Raw genomic sequence first — 13,544 nt, 5'->3', positions numbered from 1 at the left:
TTTTCAGAGGCCTGCTATTTCAGAAGTGGATGGCCAATCCTACTTCCTAGTCTGTCTTTATGTGAATGTTCAGATTTAGAGAAGTATCAGACATACCAGCCAGTTAAAGGTATATCCCTTATTGTGGAGTTAACTTTAGTGTCAGTGTTGTCCCTGCCTTTCTCACACGCCTCTTTACCCACTTATCTCCCTGCTCCACCATCCACCAGGATACCCATCCACTTCTACCCCCTCCCTTCACATCTATCTCCCTTTGACCAGTCCTCCATCTAATAACTTATATATGAAGCTTCCATGGCTTCTGTGATTCCAAACACATCATCTGATGGTAGTTCCTTATGTTGGCATCAATGTCTCTGAAGTTTAGTCGTAAAGTTTCCCTAGCAAAAGTGATGCATCCTGTAGAACTGGTGTGTAGATAGGCTTTTAAGCTAGCCGGTTGTCTTAACCCCTTCTCTGAGCGGCCTGCCGGAACGAATGTCATGCGACTTTTGTGCCTTCAAATACTTGGGAAGATGGTAGGGTCTGGGAAGATGGGAGGGTCTGAGACTGGCTTCTAAGCTGCCAAGGTTTCAGCTAGCCAGTTGTCTTAACCCCTTCTCTGAGCGGCCTGCTGGAACGAATGTTGCGTGATTTTTGCGTCTTCGATTACCTGGGAAGATGGGAGGGTCTGGGAAGATAGGAGGGTGTGAGACTGGCTTCTAAGCTGCCCAGGTTTCAGCTAGCCAGTTGTCTTAACCCCTTCTCTGAGTGGCCTGCCGGAAGTACACTCCACTGTTGTTGTTGTTGTTATGTGCCGTCGAGTCCTTTCCGACTCATAGCGACCCTATGCACAACAGCTTGGATGTCAGCTATGGTCTCTTCAGGGTGTATTCCCAGTAGTGGAATTGCTGGGTCAAATGGCATCTCTATTTCCAACTTTTTGAGAAAGCGCCATACCACTTTCCACAATGGTTGCACCATTTTACACTTCCACCAACAGTGAATAAGGGTTCCAGTTTCTCCACAACCATGCCAGCATTTGTTGCTTGACTACAAAGTTTTAAAGACACACCCTATAACAGGCCTCAGACCTTGGGACCTTGTTGGCCAAAAGGAGCCAAAGGCCAACTGATATCCACTTGTGGAGGAAAAACAACAATATCACAAATCAAACACAACCCAGAACTTTCCTTATGTGATTCTTATCAAGACTCAAGAAACCAGCTTCCAGTTGACAGCAATCAACAACAAAAATAAAATAACACAGTGCAAGCAATATTGATTTTTGTTGAAATTCTAATATTATATTAAGTTAAATATTTTTTAAAACCTCATTTTACCTGCTTCTTTTTCATTTATTTAAAAATATGGTTACCTTAACTCACTGCTGTCAAGTCAGTTATGATTCACAGCTGACACTCCATTGGATTTTTGAGGCTATACATCATAACCAGAGAAGACATCAAACTCTCTCCTATAGAGCAGATGGTGGATTAGACAACCAGACTTTTCTGTTAACAATGCAACATGTAATACAATGCACAGTCTGCATAAAAAATTAATATTTGTCATAGATATAAGAGAACGAATGGTGTCATAATGACAGATTAGTTACATTTTAGCTTTCGATGAATATTATTAATCCATTGGATTTAAGGTCTCCCATCACATATTGATGGTGGTGGTATTGTTACTTGCCATTAAGTAAGAACTGACTCATAGCTGACCCGCCAGCAGGTTCTGAGAGGTGGTAAATCACACGTGAGGAGATGGTCTCTCTTTCTCCAGCAGAGCAGCTGGTGGATTTGAACTGTGTATGTTTTTGTTAGGGAACTCTGATAGTCTAGTGGTAAAGAATTGTGCTACCAACCCAAAGGCATGTGGTTCGAATCTACAGGAGAAAGATGAACATTCTCTTCCTGTGTGATTAACTGACTCTGAAAACTCACTGAATGTTAAGCTATGGGTTGATTCCAACTCAATGGCACCTAACAAAAATCATCTCTATGTTGGTAGTACTACTCCTTACCACAAAGCCACCAGAGTTCCTTATCCATATTAGCAAGTGATATTAAAGGGAAGTGGAACAAATCACCAGTTTAAAACTATTGTAGTTATTGTTTTTATGTGCCATTGCGACTCATAGCGACCCTGTGTACATTAGATCTGAAACCTGCCCTATTCTGAGACAATCTCATCATCTCTGACAGGCTTAATCCCATTTCTCTAGTCACTAAGTCAATCCATCTCATCCTAGACCTTCTCCTTCTGCACTATCCCTCCACCCTTTCAAACATGATATCCTTCACCAAGAACTGGTCCCTCCTGAACACATGACCAAAGTATGTGATTCAAAATCTGTGCTTCCAAGGAGCAGCTTGATTTCACCTTCTCAAGGACAGACCTTTTTATTCTCCTGGCGGTCTGTGTTCAACACTCTTCTCAAGCATCACAACTCAGAGGCATTGATCCTTCTATCATCCTTAGTTAGTGCACAGCTCTCAGATATATAGGAAGTAATTGCAAAGACCGTGGCCTGGATTAGGTTCACCTTAGTCTCTAGACAGACATCATTGCTCTTCAGTACTCTAGAGAGGTCCCTGACAGCATACTTTCCCAGTGCAATTTGTCTATAGATTTCTTGACTGCTGGTATCAAAAGTGTTTATATCAGCTCTGAGAACTAGGCTAGGTGTTAATTATGAAACAAACCATCAACTAGCTATTCATATCCAAGTTCAAAGAGAAGCTGGAGAAAATCAAGTCAGATCCACAAGAACCAAACTTTGACCTTGAGTCTATCCTATCAGAATTTGAAGACCATATTAAGAACAGATTTGAAGGCTTGAGTACTATTGAGTGAAGGCAGATAAGCTGTGGGGTGATATAAAAAATATAATTCATGAAAAATCTAAAAAGTCATTACAAAAACAAAAGACTGAGATGTATGTCAAAAAAGACTCTGGCTATTGCGCTAGAGCTCTGAGAAACCAAGACAAAGGAAAGAAATCAAGAAACGAGCTGAACAGAAGATTACAAAGGGCAACATGGGAAGACAAAGCAAAGTGTTATAATGAAAGGTGCATGGAACTGGAGTTGGACAATCAAAAGAAAGGAACTCGCTTGGCATTTCTTAAACTGAAGGAACTGAAGAACAAATTTAAGCCTCGAGTTGCAATACTTAAGGATGCTGAAGGCTGAATGTTGAATGACCCAGGAAGTGCCAAAAGAAGATGGAAAGAATACACAGTTATTATATCAAAGAGAATTGGCTGACACAGAAGAATTTCATGAAACAACATATGAGCAAGAGACAATGGTGATGAAGGAGGAAGTTCAAGCTGCTCTGAAGGAATTAGCAAAAAACAAGACCCCAGCAATTGATGGAATGCTGATTGACATATTTCAGCAAAGAGATGCTGCTCTGGAAGTACTCATCAGGTTATACAAAGAAATTTAGAGGACAATTATTTGGCCAACTGACCCAAAGAGGTCTGTGTTTATTCCCATTCAAAAAAAAAAAAAAGATAACCCAATGGCATGTGGAATTATCAAACAATATCACTATTATCACTAATATGCAAGCAAGATCCTACTGAAAATTGTCCAGAAACGACTGTAAAAGTACATCAGCAGCAGTGCCAGATGTGCAGGCTGGGTTTAGAAAAGGCTGTGGTAAGAGGGACATCATAGCCAGTGTTAGTTGGATCTTGGCCAAAAGTAGAGAGTACCAGAGGGAAGTTTATCTGTGTTTTATTGACTTTTCAAAGACATTTGAGTGTGTGGATCACAACAAATTGTGGCTAACCTTGAAAAGAACGGGAATCCCAGAAGATTTAATTGTGCTTATGTGAAATCTATACTTGGAAGATAAGAACTATTACATTGTGAAAACGTGAATAAATTCAGGCTCTAAGAAGAGTTCAGAGTCAGGAAAGTTATAAAGGGTGAGAAATGAAAATTTTTCAGTAGAAATTTTCAATACAACTATTCAGTCATATTTACATATTTTAGAAAAGATAAAGATAAGCATGTGGTTCTTGTTCTTTGCTTTGTTAATATGATGAATTACATTACTTGTTTTTCTTATATTGAACCATCCTTGCATGCCTGTTATTAACACTTGATAGTTCTAATGCGAAACTTATACTTGGACCAGGAGGCAGTCGTCAGAACAGAGCAAGGGAACACTGCAGGGTTCAAAATTGGGAAGGGCGTACACCAGGGATGCATCCTATCTCCATATCTTTTCAACCTATATGCAGAACAGATTATCCGGGATACTGGGCTCTATGAGGAGAAATGTGGGGTCAAGATTGGTGGACGATTTATCAACAACCTGCATTATACGGATGACACAACCCTGCTTGCTGAAACTGAAGAGGACCTGAAGCACCTGCTGCAGAGTGTCAAGGACTGCAGCCTACAATATGGATTGAGGCTCAATGTCAAGAAGATAAAGATTCTCACCACTGGACCAATTGGCAGCATCAGGATGGATGGTGAAGAGATTGAGATTGTACACAGCTTAATTTGCTTGGCTCCATAGTCAACAGTCTTGGCACTAGCAGCTAGGAAATTAAAAAGTGCATTGCCATGGGAAAGTCTGCTGTTAGGGACCTCTCCAAAGTACTGAAGAGCAATGGTGTCTCTCTGGAGACTAAGGTGCGTCGGATACAGGCTATGGTCTTTGCAATCACTCGTAATGCATCAGAGAGTTGGACAATGACCAGGGAGGATAGAAGGAGAATTGATGCCTTTGAGCTGTGGTGCTGGAGAAGAGTATTGAGAATACCATGGACTGCTAGGAAAGCAAACAGATTTGTCCTGGAAGGGGTTAAACCGGGTGGTTCCTTGGAGGCAAAGTTTCTGAGGCTCCGTCTAACATACTTTGGACATGCTGTGAGGAGAGACCGGTCCTTGGAGAGGGACATCATGCTTGGGAGGGTGGAGGGACAGCGCAGGAGAGGAAGGCCCTCTATGAGGTTGATTGATTCGTGACTGGGATAATTGGGGTGGGAGTGTCAGAGACAATGCGATTGGCACAGGACAGAGTGGAGTTTAGGGCTGTTGTACATAGGGTTGCTATGAGTCACAACCGACTCGACGGCATGTAACAACAACAACAACATGCATTATAGCTGCATCCTTCTCCCCTACCTCTTCAATCTATATGCTGAACAACTCATTTTAAAAAAACCTGTATTTTATAGAGAAGGATATGGCAATATGACCAGAGAAAGTCTCATCAACAACTTGCATTATGTAGATGACTTAACTTTGCTTACTGAAAGTAAGAAAGATTAAAATGCTTACTGCAGTAGAACAAAGGCTTCAATATAGATGACATATCACAAAAAAAAAAATTAAAATCCTCACCTCTGGGTATATAGGCAACATCATGATAGATGGAGAAAAGACTGGAGTTCTTAAAGATTTCACCTTGTTTGAATCAACAATCTCCACCCTTGGTATGAGCTGTCAAGAAATCAAAAGACTTGTGAAACCTATTTTGCATGAATTATGAGCTATAGCTTTATCCTATATTCCAGTGTTTCCATGTAAGAAAGCACACATTGTTTTGTGAAACCCATGTGGTATAAATTCTCCACTGTAGATTTAAAATAATTATTTGCTTACAAAATTTGCTTATATTGGGTTTCAAACTATTCTTTATTCATATTGTGTTTCATACAATCATTTCCATGCACTATGTTTTATAAATTAATCACTACTGGGGAGAAAAAGAAACCAAAAGTCATATTCAAAACCATAAAGATCATAAATGGCAAAATGGGATCAAATTTAGAAGCCCTAGCATACATTATAAACAGGCTTGCAATATAGCCAGAAGAACACAACCAAGAGAGGACAAAATTGACTAATGTGAATGTCTAAGGATCAAATTCCTGTGTGTATCAAAAACATTTTGTAAAATGAAGAAAAGAAAACAGAGAGACTGGGAAAAGACATTCAGCAATGCTGTCATCTCAAAGGTCTCATAACGAAAATTTATGAAATACTACAGGGCCTCCATAAGAAAAAGACTGACAATCCAATAACAAAATATGCTGGGGGGAAAAAAATACGAAGACTTCACAAAGGAAGACATTCAAAAGGCCAACAGACACATTAACACATGCTCAAAATCACTGGCATCATGAAAGCTGCAAATCAAAACCACGATGAGATATCATTTCAGTCCAGTAGTAGTAGCATTGTTTAACAGAACAGCAAACAATAAATGCTGGAGAAGATGCAGAGAGATTGGATCACTCATGTACTGCTGGTGGGACTTTAAACAGTACAACCACTCTGGAAACCAGTCTGGTATTTTCTCAAAAAAGCTGAACATAGATATTCCATATGACCCAGCGATTACACTCTTAGGAATATACCTCAAAGAATTTAGAACTGAGGCAGTAATGGATATATGTACATCTATATTCAGAGCACCATTATTCACAAGAAAATTAAAACAATTCAAATGCCTATAAATAAATAAATGGATTGAGATATTGTGGTTCATTCACACAATGGAATATTTACAACACTAAGGAATAACAATTATAAAAAAATACTATATAACATGGGAATATACCCCAAAGAGACAGTAACTGACACCAAGCAGATATATGCACACCAATGTTTATTTTGGCTTTGTCCATAATAGCCCATCAGCAAACGAATGGATAGAGAAGCTGTGGTATATTCACAAAATGGAATAATACACTGCATTAAAAAACATGGAACTCCCTAAACACTCAGCAGGAAGACTATTAGACACAGTGGACCAAATCAGCAAAGTAGCAGGATACAAGGTCACATACAAAAATAAGTTGGATTTTTCTACAGTGGCAAAGAGAATATATACCCGGAACTAATAAAAACAATACCACTCACAATAGCTAATTACAAGATTAAATACTTGGGAGTAAATTTAACCAGAAGGACAAAGGATCTAGTCAAAGAAAATTACAAAACATTACTACAAGAAACAAAAAAAAGCCTAGAGAAGTGGAAGAATATTCCCTGCTCATGGATAGGAAGGCTCAATATTGTGAAAAAACGGCAATACTACAAAAGGCAATGAATATATTTAGTGCAATTCCCAATAAAAATACCAATTCCATTCTTCAAGAAGATAGAAAAGGCAATCTCCGATTTCGTTTGGAATGGAAAGAAGCTCCGAATAAGCGAAGCACTCCTTAAAAATAAAAGAAAGGTAGGAAGTATCTCACTCCCTGATTTGAAATTCTACTACACTGCCGTGGTGGTTAAGACAGCATGGTACTGGTACAATGACAGACACATAGATCAATGGAATAGAATTGAGAACCAAGCGATCAGCCCATTTATCTATGGTCAACTGATTTTTGAGAAGGAGATTAAATCAGTTGAGTGGGGAAATGACAGCCTTTTTAACAAATGGTGTTGGCAAAATTGGAAAAGTATCTGCAAAAGACTCAAGCAAGATCCACACCTCACTCCATATACAAAAACCAAATCAAGGTGGATCATGGACCTAGGACTAAAACCAAGGACTATAAGCTTCATTAAAGAAAAGCTTGGAAGAACACTACAAGTCCTAATTCACAACCTAAACAGTCGTCCAAGTATCCTAAAAAACCTACAACCAGGAGAAGATAAAATAGAGATGAATGGGGTCTTTTAAAAATCAAATCCTATGCACATCCAAAAACTTCAATAGGATTAAAACGGAAGCCACAGACTGGGAACAAGTATTTGGTAAGGACATATCAGATAAGGAACTTACATCCAGAATTTATAAAAGACTTGACGATCAAGACATTAAAGACTAATACCATTGGGACATTAAATATGTTGGGGCTGGCAAAACGAGTGGGCGCACGGCTCCTCCTGGCCTCCACTTCTGAGGTGTATGGAGATCCTGAAGTCCACCCTCAAAGTGAGGATTACTGGGGACACGTGAATCCCATAGGACCATGAGCGTGTTACGATGAAGGAAAGCATGTTGCAGAGACCATGCGTTATGCCTATATGAAGCAGGAAGGAGTTGAAGTGAACGTGGCGAGAATATTCAACACCTTTGGGTCCCGCATGCATATGAATGACGGCTGGGTCGTCAGCAACTTCATCCTGCAGGCCCTCCAGGGGGAGCCGCTCATGGTCTATGGATCCGGGTCTCAGACGAGGGCATTCCAGTATGTGAGTGACCTTGTGAATGGGCTTGAAGCTTTGATGAACAGCAACGTCAGCAGCCCTGTCAACCTGGGCAACCCAGAAGAGTTTGCTGAGTTAATTAAAAACCTTGTTGGTAGTGGAAGTGAGATCCAGTTTCTCTCCGAAGCTCAAGATGACACACAAAAGAGAAAACCTGACATCAAGAAAGCGAAGCTAATGCTGGGATGGGAGCCTGTGGTCTCATTGGAAGAAGGTTTTAAATAAAGCAATTCACTACTTCTGTAAAAAACTTGAGTACCAGGCCAACAATCAATACATCCCCAAACCCAAACCTGCAAGAATAAAAAAAGGACGGATACGTCATAACTGAAAACCTCACTTCCTGGGACAGGAAGCTCCTGGTTCTACCTTCATGGGATGTATTTTTGTTTGTTTTCATCATCATCATCATCATTATCATTATTATTATTAATTGTTGAAAGACTTAAAACAGGTGTCATGAAGAACAAACTGGAATTGCATTCTGAAGCTTGCTTTAAAGAAATGGATGTGCCTAAAAACTTCCCTCCAAAAAAAGAAGAAAAAAACCAAAACCTGCAGATTTTTGCCTTGCACTTTTTAAATCTCTTTTTATGTAAAATAGTGTAGATGCATCTTTGCGTATTTTCAAGTTTTTTATCTTTCTGTGAGAGCATATGTTGTGACTGTCGTTTACAGTTTTATTTACTGGTTTCTTTGTGAAGCTGAAAAGACACATTAAATGGATTAGAAAAAAAAAGAAATGCTGAGGAAAAAATACTATATAACATGGGAGAGACTACAAAGCATTATGTTGTATGAACTAATTCAGTCTTATAAGGAAAAATATTGCATAAGACCATTATTGTAAAATTATAAGAATAATTAGTAAGATGTCCAAAAGGGGAGGGAGAGGAGGGAATGGTCCAGGCAAAGAGGTATCATGGAAATCACTAGGATAATAGAGTTCTGTGGGCAGATTAGGTGGAGGAAGTGAAATGGAGGGGGTAATGATAGACACAGATCAACAGTATTGCTCATATAAAATACAATATATATAAATAATTCTATGAAGCATAGTGTAAATGTAAGATTGTATAAAATACAATGTGAGTAAATGAAATACAATGTAAAGGAACTCTCATATGAAAACCAAAAAAAAAAAAAATAGAAGGAGAGAGGTAAGCAAAAGAAGTAAGAAGAGCTAATCACTGAGATACTGGAGGTTGAGGGGGAGACAGTTTAGAAAGAGGTTCAGTAGTGTCTTGGGGATACAGAGTGATCATAAAAATGGACAGGTGATAATTGTATGAAGTTCAATGTCTATGAGGGGTTGTAAGGGGCACAATATGCATGGAATAAGTGTGTGGGGTGTTGTAAGCAAATCAATGTTTTAAAAAGTGGAGAAATGTCTATCTGTCCTTCATTGACTATGCAAAGGCTTTGACTATGTGGACCACAATAAGCTGTGGCTGACTCTGAGAAGAATGGAAATCCCAGAATATTTGATTGTGCTAATGTGAAACCTATACTTGGACCAAGAGGAAGTCATCAGAATAAAGCAAGGAGACACTATATGGTTCAAAACCAAGAAGGGGGTCCATCAGGGATGTATTTTGTCTCCATACCTTTTCAATCTGTATGCAGAACAGATCATCCAAGACGCCGGGCTGTACAAGGAGAAATGTAGTATCAAGATTGGCGGAAGAGTCATCAACAACCTGCGTTATGCAGCTGACACAACTCTGCTTGCTAAAACTGAGGAGGACCTGAAGTGCTTGCTGCAGAAGGTCAAGGATTGCAGCCTCCTATATGGATTGCAATTCAGCATAAAGAAAAAGATTCTCACCACTGGGCCAATTGGCAGCATCAATATGGATGGTGAAGAGATTGAGATAGTTAACAGTTTTAGTTTACTGGGCTCCACAGTCAACACTCTTGGGAACAGCAGCCAGGAATTCAAGAGATGAATTGCACTTGGAAAGTCAGCTGTGAGGGACCACTCAAGAGTACTGAAGATCAATGACGTCAGGCTGGAGACTAAGGTGCACCTGATCCGGGCTAAGTCTTTGCAATTACGTGCTATGCATCGAAGAGTTGGACAATGACTAGGGATGATAGAAAGAGAATTGATGCGTTTGAGCTGTGGTGCTGGAGAAGAGTGTTGAATATACCATGGACTGCTAGGAGAACAAACAGGTTTGTCTTGGGCATGTTGCGAGGAGGGACTGGTCCTCGGAGAGAAACATCATGTTTGGCAGAGTAGAGGGGCAGCGCAGGAGAGGAAGACCTTCGATGAGATGGATCGATTCTGTGATTGGAGTGGTGGGAATGAGTGTGTTTGAGATGGCTAGGTTGGCACAGGATAGAACAGCATTTAGGGCTCTTGTACATAGGGTCGCTATGATTCGCAAGCAAATCAATGGCACATAGCAACAACAATCTGTTTGGCTTCTGAGTCAGGGCAGAGCTCACCTCTAAGACTTGAGATTGAGTAAGCTCACTCACAGTGAACACCTGGATCCACAGCAGTGGAAGTGGGAGGATTAGAACAATGGATAAATGGGCTGAGCTTAACCAATGAGGGAGTTTTCCTTTTGCGTTTGAAGGAGAGGAGCCAACGGGGGGAGAGGGGTGCAACAATGAATGAATGGAATTCCAAAATCACTGTAGATGTTCATTGAAATGAAAAATAAAGAAATTTTAAAAAAATGTGCTCCTTCAGTGCTGCCTACCTAGCATGCACATGTATGTGGATGAGGCAGGAAGGTTTTTGCCTTGCTGACTTGATTTGCCCCGATGTGGAGGTTAGGCTGAGTGAGATAATTAAGAATTCTGGAGTGCAGGAAGAAGTGTGGACTTGTAAGACTGGAGCTGATACCCATTTGAACCTAGCCAAAGATAGCTAGGGATGAGTTGACAAGAACCCAACCAGATGAAGAGAAGATGATCCATGCTAAGAGTTAGGGAAAATTGCTACAACCTGATGGCTTGCTCTGGACTAGATTTTGCTTATGAATGTAAATGCTCAGTTTTCAAGTTAAACAGAAGATCCTTCAGCAAGAGTGAAGGAAGAATGATAGTTGCCCCACATTCCCAAGATTGATCACTTCCTGAAAAACTCGATAACACCTAAGCTGGTCATATCAAAGGCCAGACCAGACAAAGGGTCCTGATAGGAGTCTGATTTTGATTAAAAATATCTAAAACCTAATTAACACGCCAAATTCTGAGAAGTACCATCTTAGTCCTCCCCAGGACCCTTATAAAAAGGAAATCCCCAAAAAAATGCCTGGGCACAATTTCGACCCTGTGCTGTGCAGCCAAGTCACTTGGCATCCCTCTCAGGCAGTGCAATAAAGGCCTGTTCATTTCTTGAGACCAATTTCTTTCTTTATATCTCTCCCTTGCATCCTTACGTTCTTTTTTCTACCTAACAAAGAGGGAACTTGTTCACATGGAGACTTGTCTGATAGGGAAGGGCAAGTCACCAAATGGCTATCTGAAAGGGAGGATATTGGATAAGAGGCATGAAGGAGCTGGTTTGCACGCTTTCACAAAAGTAGTTGTTAGTGTGATGATTGTAAAGGGGAAAAAGAAATAAATCAGTGATATATATGAAATCAAAAGATGTATTATTTTGGGGAAATCTGCTGTCAAAGACCTGTTCAAGGTGTAAAGGAATGACAGTGTCAATTTAAACACTAAGGTGCACCTGATCCAAGCCACAGTCTTTCCCATTATTTGCTATGCATTTGAAATTTGGACAATTACTAAGTATTTTTAAAAAATTGATGCTTTGAGTTGTAATGTTGAAGACTACTACTGAATATCTCACAGACGGCCTTTAGAACAAATATATCTTGGAAAAAGTGAAACCAGGTTGCTTCTTAGAAACAAGGATGATGAAACTTTGTTGCACAGACTTTGGGCATGGTGTTAGGAGGAGCTAGTCCCAGCAAAAGATATATACTTGGAAAGGATCAGAAAAATAAAGGGAACCCCTCAACAAGATGGATTGACTCAATAATTAAGGCAACGGTTTTCAGTATGTCAAAGTTGATGAGGATGGCAGAGATAGAGCAGATTCCGATCCATTTTTCAAAGGGTCACAATGAGTTGTAGTCAGCTTGATAGCACCTAACAATAAATGAAACCAAAGAAAGCATCTCAGATGGTGGGGAGATTAAATGTAGACAGATGTTCGTGTTGTTGTTATATGCCATCGGGTCACTAGAGAAACATAGCAATCCTATGCACAGCAGCTCTGAAGCCTGCCCTGTCCTGAGCCAGTCTCACTAATTCCGACACACCAACCCCCATTGCCCCAGTTACTATATCAATCCATCTCATCCAGGGTTTTCCTCTCCTGCACTGTCCCTCAACCTTTCTGAGTATGATTTCCATCTCTAATGACCGTTTTCTCCTCGCCAAGTGTCTAAAGTATGTGAGATGGAGCTTTAAAATCCTAGCCTCCAGGGAGAAACTTGGTTTCACCCTCTCCAGGACAGACCTATTAGTTTTCTTGGTGGTCCAGGGTATGTTAAATACACTTCTCCAACACTAAAATTCAAAAGCATCCTTAGTCATTGTCCAGCTCTCTGATGCATAACATGCCATCCTTAGTCATTGTCCAGCTCTCTGATGCACAACATGTAATTGCAAAGACTGTGGCCTGGATTAGGTTCACCTTAGTCTCTAGACTGACATCATTGCTTTTAAGTACTCTGGAGAAGTCCCTGGCAGCAGATTTTCCCAATGTAATTAATGTTTTTATTTTCTGACTGCTGGTGCCAAGAGTATTGATTGTGGAGCTGAGAAAGCTGTAACTATTAACAATCTCATTATCTTCTCCATCATGGTGCTGCAAATTGGCCCAGTGGTGAGAATGTTTGTCTTCTTGATGTTGAGCTTCAATCCATACTGAAGACATAGTCTTTTCACTACTGTAGCAAGGAATTCAGGTCCACTTCAGTTTCAGCAAGCAAAGTTGTGTCATCTGCATAATGTAGGTTGTTGATGAGTCTTTCTCCAATCCTGAAGCCACCTTTCTCCTAATAAGCCCTGCTTTCCAAATACCTGTTAGGCACATAGATTGAAAAGATATGGAGACAGAATGCATTGCTTATGCACTCCTTCCTTGATTTTGAGCCATGCAGTGTTTCCCTGCTTATTCTGAGGACTGCTTCCTGGTCCGAGTATAAGTTTCACATAGGCACAATCAATTGTTCTGGGATTCCCATTTTCCTTAACGTTAGCCAGAATTTATTGTCATCCACACATATGACTTTGCATCGCCAATGACATACAGACAGACATTACTCCGGTATTCTTTGCTTTCTGTCAAGATCTATCCGACATCTGTGATAATGTCTCTAG

General features: G+C 40.2%; 1 pseudogene; it reads left to right on the top strand.

The window, feature by feature from the left end:
- The window catches only part of LOC102855200, a 29,208-nt pseudogene extending 20,691 nt beyond the window's left edge, over positions 1-8,517 (top strand).
- Positions 8,518-13,544: the final 5,027 nt, after the last annotated feature.

The sequence above is a fragment of the Elephantulus edwardii genome, unplaced genomic scaffold, assembly GCF_000299155.1.
Source record: "Elephantulus edwardii isolate Elephantulus edwardi_28Jun2011 unplaced genomic scaffold, EleEdw1.0 scaffold00360, whole genome shotgun sequence".
Classification (NCBI taxonomy): domain Eukaryota; kingdom Metazoa; phylum Chordata; class Mammalia; order Macroscelidea; family Macroscelididae; genus Elephantulus; species Elephantulus edwardii.
This window is presented reverse-complemented; position numbering and strand designations above follow the sequence as displayed.